The sequence below is a fragment of the Humulus lupulus genome, chromosome 2, assembly GCF_963169125.1.
Source record: "Humulus lupulus chromosome 2, drHumLupu1.1, whole genome shotgun sequence".
Lineage (NCBI taxonomy): Eukaryota > Viridiplantae > Streptophyta > Magnoliopsida > Rosales > Cannabaceae > Humulus > Humulus lupulus.
Genome location: NC_084794.1, coordinates 188,426,114 through 188,439,562, shown reverse-complemented (window position 1 = coordinate 188,439,562; position 13,449 = coordinate 188,426,114). Strand labels below are relative to the sequence as shown.

The following is a 13,449-nucleotide window of genomic DNA, read 5'->3' as shown; positions in this document are numbered from 1 at the left end:
GTGCAGTGGGCATGGGACGAAGGAACTTATAAATTGAATTATGAGAATCTGAAGGTTAGGTTAAGTATTCCGGTAAGGAATAGCCAGTTCAGATTGTGACATAAGTAATGAGGTTCTGTTGAACGGAATGTACCTCGGGTTAAGGTAAGGCTATCGAAATACTGAAGTCAAGGAATGACTTAAGGAATTTGTGACAAGTAAGTGGAATTCTAGTTCCGAGCTGTTGAGTAAATTTCGAGGACGAAATTTCTGTAAGGAGGGGATAGTTGTAATGCCCCAAATTTCCTAATAAGGTTTAGGACCTTGATTAGGAGGCCGGGAGGGCCATAATTGATTTATTATAGTATTTAATGATTATATGCATGATTACGTGAATTATATTGTTATATGATGGTGAATGCATGCATATGGGCACATATGTTAATTATGTGGGTAATTTGGTAATTTGGCCACTGTGGGCGTAATTGTATATTTTGGGTTCATGATTGTGATTAATTAATATAGCCACACTATAAGGTGGATTGGTTCGAGCTATCGACATGAGACGATCATGAGATGTAAGTGTTCGGTCTAGTCATAACGGGTTTAAGTTCGGGGCTCGGGGTGAGTCTCGGGGTAAATTTAATGATTAGAGCATTACCGGGAATTAAAGGGTAATGGGATATGATTTATTGGTATTTGGGAATGTTGAGATTAGCGGGAATTGGTGAGCGTTAATTATAATTAACGGTATAGGTTGGAAATGACGAATTTACCCTTGGGAGTGTTTAGAAGCTTTTAAATTGGTCTAGGGGCATTGTGGTCTTTTGACCTTAAGGATTTATATCAGATTTTGGGGGTTTGGAAGGCTGTAGAAACAGAGAAAAACAGAGCCTAACCTCATCCTTTCATCCTTTCTCTCCCGTACAAACTTTCCTTCATCCTTTTCTTTGAATTTTGAGAGCCACCTTGAGGAGTTAAGCTTGGAGATCAAAGGGGGAAGCTAGGGAACTTGTCACAGCCATTAAAGGGGATTCAAAACCGTGTTTGAGGTGAGTTCTAGTTATGAATTTAAGGTGTGCTCTGTTTTTTTGAGTTAAGTTTTGAGTTTCTTAAGTTTTTAAGCTTAGGATTGGACTTTGTGAATTTTTGAGTTTTTGGTTGGTTTGAGCTTCAGTTTTTGGTGGTTTTGGACCATTGAGAAGTTTGGTAATATTTATTTGATGATTTGGAGATGTTTAGATGGGTTTTTGGAAGGTTTTAGAAGTGGAAAAACGAAGAAAAATGGCTGGTGCGAAGTTGGGCCGCGGCCCTAGCTTGAAGAAGGTGATGGAGGCTCTGTCTGGGGGGCGCGCCGCGGCATGGTCCATGTAGGGCCGCGGCCCTTAAGGGAAAAAAAATACTAAATGGTGGTTTTTGTGATGGGAACTTAACTCTAAGGGCCTAGGATTGATCCTACTACCTAGATGAGTGGGATTTGATATTCCGGAGGCTTGGATTGAGTTTGGAAGTATTTAATTACTCATTTTGATGAGGTTTTATATTTGGTTATGACTAGGTGACCGCTAATGGACTAGAAGTTGATCGTTCTCAAGGGTCATTCTTTTGATCGTTCTAGCTCGACTTTGAGGTAAGAAAACTGCACCCTGTGTATGTGTGACATGCATGGCTATTATGATGCATGTTGGTTGATTATTGAGTATGACATGCATGGCTATTATGATGCATGTTGGTTGATTATTGAGTATGACATGCATGGCTATTCTTGATGCATGTTGGTTGGTTATTAAGCGTGGCATGCATGGCTGGTATTGATGCACGTTGATTGCAGGATATATTGCATATGATGCATGAGAAACATGTGATTAGGACATGCTTTGTATACTGAGTATGATATTGTTCAGAGCTTGAACCTCTGTGTTTATGCATAGTCCTAATGGTACTAATACCTGTTAAGTAAGCATGCTGAATACCTTGTTTATGGATAATAGACATGTGATATATGTTTGGTGGCATGGCTTACCTGTGTACGGCGCTGACTTATTAGTCAGAATCGACAATGGTGTCAGATCCGTCTGTGAAGCTGTGACTTATTAGTTAAGTTCACCACGGGCTGAGCACTGGTCGTGTTTCACCGACCCAAGGGTCAGAAGTGGCAGTGCGTTGTGAACGCCGGGCCAAATAAAGATTGGATCCAATCAAGGTCGGCATTGAATGACTCATATGGGGTATTATAGCTGGACCGACCGGAAGGTCAATGAGAACTATAAGCGCTTGCCTGGTCTACGACCAGATGACTATAGCCAAGGTATATGACCCCGGTGACCGTTTGTCACATGGCTAAGGGACGTTGTCCATAGTTTCGACTCTAGAGTCGTGAAGAAGGTTATGTTGGTGACTAATCACCATGCACCTGTCCTAATCAAACTTATGAAAAGATCACTTATCAGTTAAGCCCTGGTGACCCTATCGTCACATGGCTAGAAGGAGCGATGCTCATTATTGTGACTTTTGGCTATTGTCACCTATTTGCTTGGACTGATAGTCCTGAATGGTTACTATGGTTATTGTTGATATTATATCATGTTATTTCGTGTTTTCTTGCTGGGCTTCGGCTCACGGGTGCTACATGGTGCAGGTAAAGGCAAGAGGAAGCTGGACCATCCTTGAGTTGGAGAGCTTAGGTGATGACGTGTACATATGCAGCTGCTCGTCCGCCACGGCCGAGGTTTTAAAGTGGAACTAGGGTTGAACCCTGTTTTGCCGCTTAGAACGGCCTGTTGTAAATATTTTCTGTAATAAACTCTGAAACTTTATTTTCGGGATCCCAATGTATAAATTAAACGTTCTAGTGAAACGTTACATCCTAACCAAAGTTTTTAATCCCTAAACCGCTAATCATACTTAGTTCACGATTTTGGCCAAATGACTCGATTAGCGAGTTTAGCACTGTTTACAAGGCACACCGTAACGGTCCCTGGAGTTTGAGGCGTTACAGTATACGACCCCGGTGACCGTTAGTCACGTGGCTAAGGGACGTTGTCCATAGCTTCGACTCTAGAGTCGTGAGGAAGGTTATGTTGGTGACTAATCACCATGCACCTGTCCTGATCGAACATATGAAAGAATCACTTAATCGTTAAGCCCTGGTGACCCTATCGTCACATGGCTAGAGGGAGCGATGCTCATTATTGTGACTTTTGGCTATTGTCACCTATTTGTTGGACTGATAGTCCTGAATGGTTATTATGATCGTTGTTGATATTATCTCATGTTTTATTATGTTTTCTTGCTGGGCCTTGGCTCATGGGTGCTATGTGGTGCAGGTAAAGGAAAGGAAAAGCTTGGCCAGCCCTGAGTGGAGAGCTTGGGCGACGTTGTGTACATACAGGGCCGCTTGACCGCCACGGTCAAGGAGTTCTCAGAGGGACTAGGGGTTTACCCTATTTTTTCCGCTTAGGCCGGCGAGGATTGTAAATTTGGAACTGTAGCAACTCTTTTGTATTACGAACCACTTGTAAATATTTTGAAAGGCTCATGAGCAGTTTATTTACTTAATGAAGTGTACCCTTTCTTTTTTTGCTGATTTTCACCTTAACCTGATAATAACACTTAGATCACGTTTTTAACCAAAGGACTCGGGTAGCGGGTCAAATTTCCGGTTCACCGTTCACCGTAACTGTTCTGGGGTAACCAAGGCGTTACAACTATCTTAAGCAGCTTATATTGATAAGGTGCTAGAACGCTTTAATATGCAAAACTCCAAAAAGGGTGATATGTCAACTCGTTCTGGAGTATTCCTTTCCATGGAGCAGTGTCCCAAAACACCTCAGGAAGAGGAAGACATGAGACAGTATCCCTATGCCTCAGCAGTAAGCAGTTTGATGTACGTTAAGTAGTGTACAAGACCTGACATTTGTTATACAGTAGGGATAGTCAGCCGTTATCAATCCAATCCTGGATTGAGTCATTGGATTGCAGTAAAGAATATTCTCAAGTATCTTAGAAATACTAGAGATTATATGCTTGTATATTCAGGTGGAGACCTAAACCCCACTGGTTACATTGATTTTGATTTTCAATCAGACAGAGATAGTCAGAAATCGACTTCTGGATCAGTATTTATTCTTGGAGGAGGAGCATTAGTCTGGAAAAGTGTTAAACAAACCAGCATTGCAGACTCCACCATGGAAGCCGAGTATATAGCGGCTTGTGAAGCAGCTAAGGAGGCTGAGTGGCTCAAAAAGTTCTACTCTGATCTGGAAGTTGTACCAGAAGTGGAGAAACCACTTGTTCTTTACTGTGACAACAGTGGATCAGTGGCTAATACTAAAGAACCAAGAAGCCACAAGAGGGGAAAGCATATAGAGTGCAAATACCACTTAGTCAGAGAAATCGTGCATAGAGGAGATGTGTCCATTCTGAAAATCGCATCAGAACACAACCTGGCAGACCCGTTTACGAAGACGCTTCCTGCAAAGCAATTCGAGGGTCATGTACGTAATATGGGATTGAGAGAAATGTCTTACTTGCTTTAAGTACAAGTGGGAGATTGTTAGGAGTATGTCCTAAAAGCATGTAAAAGACATTTATTATTTCGATGAATAAATAAATACAATGGTAAATTATTGTTATATTTAGATTATTAAATTATTGTTTGAATAATTTTGTAAATATCAAAAAATTTTCATATTCATTATTGAGGATGTGATCTTGTATTAGTACGAGAGAATTAAGATCACATGAATGAATAAAATTAGTCAACAACAACAAATTGAAGTTATGGAATTCTTTAATTGGGGTTGTAAGTACGGTTTGCTGAGTATCATGTTGATACAAATAATCTAGATTCGGATTATTGATGTGGTAAGACATCTCGGTAAAGGTGCTTTATATAATATGATTATATATGACATGGACCGATATGAATAAAAGTCTTTATCCAAAAACCATTTAATAATAAAGATTTGTAATTCATATCATAACTGATGATCATTTATAGATCAACCTAAATCCTAAGTGTTCATGAACTCCTGTTCATGTTTATTAAATCTTTTGATTCATTCGTTAAGGTCTCTTCATAGAATGAGGCTAATGACTTTTGTTTTGGAGATTTAATATCATGGATGGCTGGGAACATGTATCAACAATACAGAATCTAATCTTTCCTACCAGATTGTATATTAGTTCCCTTAAGGGTTAATTCTGGAACTGAATGATTTTTGAGCTCAAATCTATAATTAGATTATAGATTAATTATTCACTAGTGAATTAATGGTACTTAAGGAATACGAAGTAAATTAGAAAGGTAAAATGGTAATTCTTCCATTCTAAGGGTTTAACTATTGAAAGATGGTTATATCAATGGACAACTTAAAATAAGATTTCTATAAAAGTATATCTATAACATAAAGAGTTCAATTCTGAATTTATAATGGAGAAATATCAGAATTAATAAATTAACTATTATAATTAAAGAGTTTAATTATTTAGTTTTAATTTATTGGAGCTTAATGTTATAGGTCAATAGTCCTCGAAATGGCTCAAACAAACACTGACAAAGATAAATACAAAAATGGACAAAAGGACTTATTTGATAAGTAAAATATTTTTCTATGCACTAAACATAATTATTGTATAATTATGTGTCATTAATTAATTATTTGATTTAACAAAAATATAATTAATTTTGAATTAATTTATTTTTGGGATTTTTGGTATTTAAATAATAATAAAAATTGAGAAAAATCACATGCCTTCCTTGGCATGTGGTACACGTGTAGCACAGTGCACAGTCACTGTGCTACACACACAAGAAGCTTCTAGAAGTTTCTTTGTTTCTCAATTTTAGTTATTTAAATATTAAATAAATAATGAGATATTGTAATATGATTAAAATATTATTATTTAAACAAAATTTGATAACTGATTAGTTATTTTTAAATTGTTTAAAATAACTAATATTTTATTTTTTATATATTGGATATATTAAATATAGGATATCAGTTTTTCGGAGCGATACTTTTCAGTGATAGAAAATATATCGTGAAATCTCCCTGAGAGAAATAGAACAGTGATACAAGCATAGGTCACTGTTCTTCACAAACTTAGGTCAAAACTTTATCAGATCTTATGTGTTGAGAACATCTGATAAATAGATTTTGCCTATTGTTTTGTATAGCGAGCCCACACTCGTTCTTTGAGTGTTGAGAACATTTTGGAAGATCCTGGTGTGAGATCTCAAGGATTTTTGCCGTACAAAAAGATAGCAGCAAGGAAGGACTTGAGATAATATTCTATTCATATCTTTGATTCAATATATATATGTATGTGAAGAAGTAGATCTAGAAATCTTGTGGGGTTAAATTAACAATTTTGATTGTTGTTCCGCTGCGTATAATCTCTGATTTGATCTATAAAAACCAACATCAACTACTATGAAAGTAGTGAGTAATGTCCTATTCCCAGGTGCAGCTCCTGCTATGACTGAAAGCCTGATCGACCTGGTTGGTGTGAGCCCTTTGCCAGAAAAACAAATGGTTTGGTTGCATGGCTCCAAATCGTGCACTGACAATTTCATCATCTCCAGTGAAGATTATATAGGATGTTTACTGAGCTTCTAATATCTACTAACATCCGCTTTACCATCATATTGGCAATCTGGTCGTCCACGACCAAAAGATCTGAATGGGAAAATCGAACATGATGAGCGTCAAGCTCAAAGAAGGCTATTATTTCTTCTTCTGTTCAAGCTTTTTTGGGAGTTCACTCCTCTACGTTTAGCATTTCAATATCCTAGTCGTGACGTAAGGTTCGGGTGTATCTTTCCCTCGCCTTCCCACTATCACCTGCTATGTGTGGTCCTCCGTAGATGGTCAGCAATGTACCAGCAACTGGAGCTGGCTGTAAAGGAGGCGAGTGTTGGCGTATAGGTGCCTGCTCGTTGCCTCCTTGAGCCTCTCGCTGAGAACCTCCAACTGCTCGCACATACCTCCTCAGGTGTCCTTGTCTGATAAGGAACTCAATCTCATCCTTAAGCTGATTGCACTCATTGGTGTCATGACCATAGTCGTTATGAAAATGGCAAAACTTGGTAGTATCTCGCTTGGAGATATCTTTCCTGATTGGGGCTGGTTGCCTGAAGGGAACAGTAGTGCGACTGGCCTGGTACACTTCTGCTCTGCTTTTGACTAGGGCTGTATAATTGGTGAACCTCGGCTGGTATTTGTTTTGTTTTGGGCGTTTTTTATCAGATGTCGTCGGCTCGTGGTTCCCTCTTTTCCCCCATTCTTCCCATTGTTTTTTCTATTGCCATTGGTCTTCCCAGACTCATTGGCAGCTTTGGCGGGAGATTCTTTTGGGCCCTGGTCGTCTGTGGGAGACTTCCCTTCATTGGCAATGGCCTCCTCGAGCTTTATGTACCTTTCTGCTCGATCCAGAAATTCCTGAGTACTCTTGACTCCATTCTTCTGCAAACTGTTCCAAAGAGATGAGTGGCGTTGTACCCCAGCAGTAAGAGTCCAACCGTCTTGACCCCCGCAGCTGCTCGCATGAATCGTTAGACATACCCTTTCAGGGTTTCTTCTTTCTTCTGGCGTATCTCAACCAGCTGATTGGCCTCGATCAGATGTACTCAACCAGCATAGAACTGTCCATAAAACTCATTTACGAACATTTCCCAAGAAACTATACTGGTCGAAGGGAATTTGAAAAACCACTCCTGAGTAGTTTCGGATAGAGTTGCTGGAAAATTCTACACAAAGCATCGTCCAACACCTTCTGGATGAACATCTGTATCTCGAATTTGTTAACGTGAGATACAGGATTTTCTAATCCAGTGAATTTGGGTAAGACCGGCATTTTGAATTTGCTTGGAGTCTTTGCCATTGCGATTCTTTGCACAAATGGAGTGTCTTTTCTCCAATCAAATTCAATATGGGAAGTCCGGTTCCCAACTAATTGCTGCACGATCTGATTTAAAGCATCAAGCTGGGCCTGTACAACATCTGACACTATTGGAGCAACTAGCGCTGGGGGGAAATACTCGTCGTGTCTTTCCCTTCTATCATTGAGGACGTCCCATAAATCTTCCTCCCTACGCCTTTGCTCGCTCGCGCCCAGTCGATCAAAGACGTTGGGCTGTTTAGGTTGCCCCCCAGCGATTTGGCTTACTGATCGGTTCTCCCTTGGCGAAGGGTTCTGCTCTTCACCCCTCTCTTCTTGTCGCCGACCAGCATTCCTCCTGCCAAAATCCGCCTCATCATAGTCATGGCCATCTCTAAATTATGATCGATGACAGTGTGACCTGTTGTTTGCACTATTTCCCACTCTCCTTGCTGGAATGTCCTGATAGGTAGGTGGAGGCCTGCGTTGGTCGGTAGGTCCTCGGTCATTATTATGTTGTGGGGGACCCCTGACTGCAGAGCCTGATTCCACCTGCCTTCTACTCGCAGAAGGACGATGTCCTTTGCTTGGAGGGTTTTGTTCCTCAGTCGTCTGGCGTCTAGGGCTTATAGGACGCTGCCCAGCCCTATTCTGCCTATGCTACTGGGGATTATCTTGACCAGTACGAGAGGGTGGCTGCTGCTCAGGATCCTGGAATGGCCTCTCTTGTTGAGCAGCAGGGGGTTGCTCCGGCCTCTGAGGGTTTGCCGGTTGTGGCAGATTGTGGTGATGTTGGGGATGATCTGATTGTGGATTTTGCTTTGGGTGAGTCCTAGGTGGCTGGTCTGGTTGGGAGGTAGGCGCAGGCTGTCCCCGGGCCAACTGAATGGCTACCTCTAGGGCGGCGGTGGCATCCCTCTGTCGGCGGTCCATGTCAGCCTGCCTCTCATTCAATTCTTGGCGCTGCCTATCAATCTCCCTCTGCTACAACACCATTGTTTCAGCCACATTCTCTTGATTAGCCCTCAAATTGGCTAATTCTTCTTGCAGCACAATCAGAGTCGTTCTCAAAGTTTCAGCACCCATCTCCTCCTCTTCTAATTGCACTTGTGGCTCATCCTCAACCACATTTTGTGGAGGAGGTTGGGTTGGCGCATTCCCGGAGGTTTGCCCAGTTTTCCTAGTTGTTTTTGGCATCTTTCTTCCTAGAGGTCTTCAGTTCAGCTCTCAATGAAAGCACAAAAATGTTGACCCTTGATTTGGTCAACGACACGGAGTCAAGTAAAACGACAGAAATGAAATGAATTTAGGACAAAAAAAGATAAATGACACAAATGTTTATAGTGGTTCGGTCCTAGAGATAGTAATGACCTACGTCCACTTAGTGTTCTTATTGATGTATGAAAACTTATGATCGATAAACTAGGGTTTACTAAGTTTCACAAGCTCCACAAAAGATACAAGGTATTGCGTAAGAACAATAATTCTCTCCCTCCAGAACCCCAAAAAAGATCCCCCAAATGAGCCATTTTAATCTTATTTATAGGCTCAAGTATCTCCTCATGGGCCGGTGGGCCTTGATTGCATTTAATATAAACGTATCTCAAATAATAATGGAAATTACAATTATCACATAAATGCGAGATTACATATCTATAGAAAGTATGTGATATATTGTGACCAGCCTGGTCGCTCATAAAATATGCCTTCTGCCCTATGAATTTTATTATGGTTGATGGTCGACCAGAACGTTCCCACTTAAATAGTCACGCGTATCCCACGTGCATACTAATTTTGTCATGTCATCAGGTGAATCTTTTTAGGGTAAACATAATATAAATTTAAATATTATAAAATATCATTATAATAATATATAATACATAATCTTAATTTTTATTAAAAAAATTATATGTTTAAAAAAGTTATCATATTATATATATATAAAATCATAAACAATGTTTTGGTTTAATTTTTCATTTATGTCATTTTTTTAAATATAATATTGTTTATTTATTTGAAATTTATATAACAACGACACAAATTTAATAAATATAATTAATAGATTCTATAAATCAAACTAACTAAACGTGTATTGCACGTTGCTTGTATTTAATATATCTATTATATATCAAATCAAATTATGATACAATTGAAAAAAGTTAGAAAATCAAAGATAAAATAATCAAATTATTATTATTGTCAAAATAACAAGACCCAAACTTATAAATAAAACACAAGGATAAATCAGAAATAGGTTATGTGCTATTTTATTTCTATGTGAATTCTGTTTAAATACGCGTTTATAATTTTGAAATTTTAGTAATACTAATTAAAATCTCATAAAGTATTTTACTCAAGATTAATTTTAATAAAACAAAAATATTCTCTATTTATAAACATTGTATAAAAATCTTAAAAAATAATAAAACATAAATACTTTAAGAAATATTTCATTTCTTTAAATACATTTTTCTAGGCCATAGAAAAGTGAAATTAACCTTTTTTTTAAATAAAATAAATAAATACATAAATATTTTATATTGCGATGATTTTATAGTAAAATTTAAAGGGATAATTTTAAGTACATCTTTATATTTTACCATTTATTATAAAATGCCTTTAAGTATCTTAGTCAAAATTAATGTTAATAAGACAAAAATACTCTCTATTTATTTTGTTTACCCAAAAAACAGTTGTTGATGACGTGGCGAGAATTTCTCACACGTGGTTGACACGTGGTAAAAGTACTGTTCGACTATCGACTAGAAGCACACCGCATCGTCAGGGTTATTTTTTGATACGACCAGGCTGGTCGTATAACCTAATTTATTTCATTCTTAAGTTGTAATTTTATAATAACTGCATTGAATATCTCTTCATAATTATCTTGATACGCGATTATTAAGGGAAGATAAGGCACGTTGCCATGTGTAACCCTCCTTGAGCCTATAAATATGCATGAAATAGCTCAAGGAAGGGACTTTTTGGATTTTTGATTCCTGAATCTTTTTGCTAAATATTGAAAGAAAAAAGAGCTATAGTGAATTGTACATCGTCTTATTGTAATACATTCAAAGTTGTGAAACTCAAGAACCCTAGTTCTTTGACCACAACTTTGAGATTCAATAATAACAATATCACTAAGTGGACGTAGGTCATTACCATTCTTTGGGGCCGAACCACTATAATTCCTTGGTGTTTTTCTTCTTTTCCTTTAGATCATTTTTCTCATTCTTGCTTTATACTTTGTCGTACATTTGACTTCGTGTCGTTGGCCAAATCGAAGGTCAACATTCTGGTGCTTTCATTGAGAGTTTGGGAAAGAACTGTGAAAGAATCTAATGGCGAAAACATCTAAGAAGAGTGGACAGGCTTCTGGCGCTGCACCATCCCAACCTCCTCCCCAAAATGTGGCCGAGAATGAACCACATTTGGAGTTTGATGAGGAGGACCTAGACTCTGAAACGCTGAGGGCAACGCTAGGAGTGTTGCAAGATGAGTTAGCTAATCTAAGGGCCAATCAGGGGAATGCTGCGAAGACGATGGCGCTGCAGCAAAGAGAAATAGAACGCCAGCGTCAAGAGCTAAGTGAGCGGCAGGCTGAGATGGATCGTCGACAGAGGGATGCCATGGCCGCCCTTGAAGCAATCATCCAGTTGGCAAGGAATCAGACTGTGCCAGCCTCCCAGCCAAATCAACCACCAAACATGCCACCTCAAAGAGGTCCCAATCCTAGCCCTCCGCTCTAGCCGGCAAGCCCTCAAAGGCCGGAGCAGCCGCCTATGGCTCAGGATGATGTCCCACCTAGGGATCCTGAGCAGCAGCCTCCATCCCAGGCTGGTCGAGGCAATCCCCAGCGCCCGAGGCAGAATAGGGTCGGGCAACCGCCCCACAGCCCTAGACACCCAAGGGATGAAGAGCTGAATCTACTGAGCAGGGGACAGCGTCCTTCTGCCAACAGAAGGAACATAGAGTCAGGCTCTGCGGTCAGGGGCCCCCCACGGCATAATAATGCACGGGGACCCAACGACCAGCGCAGGCCTCCCCCTGATGCTCGAGAGATGCCACCCCGAGGAGGAAATAGCGTGAACAGCCGGCCGCGCCATAGTCAGCCACAATTCAGAGATGGTCATGGCTATAATGAAGCTGATTCCGGCAGAGGGAATGCTGGCTGGAGAAATGAAGAAAGAGGTGGAGGTAGAAGCCCCCCACCAAGAGAAAATAGGCCAGCTAGCCACAATGCTGGGGGCAGCCCAAGCAGCCGAACGTCTTTAGCCGGCTATGAGCTAGCGAGTAGAGACGAAGAGACGATGATCTTAGAGACATACTTAACAACCACCGTGAGAGGCATGATGAGTACGCTCCTCCAGCACCAGCGGCCCCCGCAATCCCGGAAGCAGTTCAGGCTCAAATTGATGCCCTGAACCAGGCGGTACAACAACTGGTCGGGGGACGAACGTCCTATATCGAGTACGATAGGAGGAGGGGCACCCCCTTCGTACAGAGGATTGTTGCGGTCGAAACCCCCAGTAAGTTTAAGATGCCTACATTGCCAAATTTCGACAGGTACGAAGACCCAGTATCCCACGTTAATAAGTTTGAGATACAAATGGACATACAAAAAGTGTCGGAAGATGCCCGCTGTCGGATATTCCCTGCGACACTATCTGATACCGCTCAGGAGTGGTTCTTCAAGTTCCCTCCTGCTAGTATAGTATCTTGGGAATGTTCGTGAAGGAATTCTACGGACAGTTCTGTGCGGGTCGTGTACACCCCACAGAGGCCAACTAGCTGGTCGAGATACGACAAAAAGAGGGAGAGCCCTTGAAGGAGTATGTCCAACGCTTCATGCGAGCTGCAGCTGGAGCCAAGACAGTGGGCGATGAAGGTAAAATGATGGCTCTAACTGCTGGAGTTAGGCGCCATTCACCCCTTTGGAGTAGCCTCAGAAAGCATGGGGTTAGAAGTACCCAAGAGTTCTTGGATCGGGTTGATCGATATATCAAGCTCGAAGATGCGATTGCCAACGAAGGGAAATCGCCAAATAAAGACAAGGGGCCCAAAGAACCTGCCAAAGCCGCCAATGGGTCGGAAAAACCCAATGGCAACGGGAATGGCAATGGTAGGAATGGTGGAAAGCGGGCGAACAATGAACCCTCGACTTCCGAGAGTAAGCGCCCCAAAGGCAATTGATATGAGCCAAGATTCACCAACTACACTGCCCTTGTCGAAAGCCGAGCTGAAGTCTACCAGGCGACCAGCTCAAGCGTGCCTTACAAATGACCTGCACCTATAAGGAAAGATATCTCCAAGAGAGATATAACGAAGTTCTGTCATTTTCACAACGACTACGGGCACGACACTAACGAATGTAACCAGTTGAAGGACGAGATTGAAGTCCTGATAAGATAGGGACATTTGAGAAGATATATGTGAGCCGCAGGAGGTTCTCAGAGAGAGGCTCAAGGTGGCAACGAGCTGGTGCATGCACACCAATGCTCGCCACCTCTACAGCCAGCTCCTGTGGCAGGCACTTTACTCACCATCTGCGGAGGCCCGCATCTTGCAGGAGACAGTGGGAAGGCA

General features: G+C 40.9%; 1 long non-coding RNA gene across 1 annotated transcript; it reads left to right on the top strand.

Annotated features, from left to right (window-relative positions):
* The first annotated feature begins 1,500 nt into the window (after window positions 1-1,500).
* On the top strand, window positions 1,501-2,854 carry LOC133816455 (uncharacterized). The gene is made up of 2 exons (XR_009885254.1): window positions 1,501-1,609; window positions 2,618-2,854. It is a non-coding gene; the product is annotated as an uncharacterized LOC133816455 (long non-coding RNA).
* The last annotated feature ends 10,595 nt before the right edge of the window (window positions 2,855-13,449 follow it).